We start from the raw sequence: 1609 nt of genomic DNA on the forward strand, positions 1-1609 counted from the left end.
TTGTTCCTATTTTCTCCCTGCCTTTCAGACTGATGATGATCTGGGGTGATGGAAAAGAAAAAAGCATTTGCACTTAGCTCCAATGGCATCGCCCCAGATTTCCTTGTTTGCCTGAGCTTAGCTGCAATTCTCCCATTGATGGGGAAAGAATGTGAATGTTCAGAACTGCAACATATTGTCCCCTAACTTAGTGCAAACTATCTTGGGGTGTCACAAAAGTTCCGGTGGAGATGCACTGGCTAGAAGTTGCATTCGTTAGTTTTAATTGATCAGCTCTGAATTTTGCGACTCTCCTTGGGGCACAGCTGTGGAGAGCATCCTGATGAGTTCGAGATTCTCTTGAAAACATATCTCTGCATCATAACCCAGCAGGGGCTTGTTAGGAAGAGAGAAATTGGAATATGACCTAAGGAATGTGAGGCTCAACTGACTTCTGAGGAAGTGAGGAAAGGGGCAGGTGGACAATTGCTCTACTCATGGCCACTTCCAGCAGAGGAAAAGGTAATGAGCAGATTCCGCCCCAGCTTCGCAGATGTAAAGGTCCAGCAGGAAACCTGGGCTGGCAGTAGATGGTGTGAAGTCATTAAGCCAAGTGCATGGAAACTTAGGCAGCGAGGGGGGTGCACAAACCTAGGCCCCCAATCTGGCCTCCCAGGGTCCCCAAGGGCTGTGATCCCTCCACCTCTCCCCTGGTTACCTGATGATTAGTGGATTCTCTGTTTTTGCATGTTTTGCCCCATGGCAAATGCTTCTAAGGCAGGAAGAGTGTTTTGCTAAATATGCTGGCGATTTCACAGATTTTTGGCCCCACGCCTTTTGCCTTTGGACCACCACTGCAAGAGAGCCTGCATGAAGTGGAATTCACCCTCCACTCCAGATTTAACATCCCGCTACATGTTGAGACCATGCTGTTGCACACTCACGCTAAATCACGAACTCCACTAATAGCAGCAATACTATCTGCCAGCATCTTGCTAATCCTTTCTTAAAGAACCACACAGGTGCGATGTTTCATTCTCATTCATTCTCATTCATTTTTCATTTCATTGCTCAACAGAAAGGCAGTGGTGAGAAGCATTCCTTTACATTTGTACCCATCTACACATTTGTTTGTGCATGTAACCCTTCTTCGGATTTCTCCCCTCCCTGCCTCCTCCACCTCCCATTACACAGAGGGCTTTGTAAGTGCCGGCAAGGGGCGAGAACGAGTGGGTGCTTTGTCTGCCATGGCTCCGTTTTTGCTCATTAGCAAAGTAAATAGGAAAATTGCAGCACATGGGTTCAGCTTTAATTCAACTAATCAGCTTCTGCTTAGGAGAGAAAATTGCAAACAATTTAGCAAGTTCTTTCTCTATCCCCTTCCTGCTTAGATGCCATTGGCTGTAAAGTATGAGATGTTTTATTTATTTATTTATTCATTAAAACATTTTTATGCTGCCCCATTCGCCGAAGCCTCGGGGCGGCTTACAACAATAAATAAAACCAATAAGTTAAAATATACATATAGATAATCATAATAATTTAAAACACACAATATAAAATAAGCTGCCCTGGCCAGATAAAATTCAGTGGTATTAACATTTAAAATGTTGCTTAAATAAAAAGGTCT

Source organism: Varanus komodoensis, unplaced genomic scaffold, assembly GCF_004798865.1.
Source record: "Varanus komodoensis strain SLA01 unplaced genomic scaffold, ASM479886v1 scaffold30, whole genome shotgun sequence".
Classification (NCBI taxonomy): domain Eukaryota; kingdom Metazoa; phylum Chordata; class Lepidosauria; order Squamata; family Varanidae; genus Varanus; species Varanus komodoensis.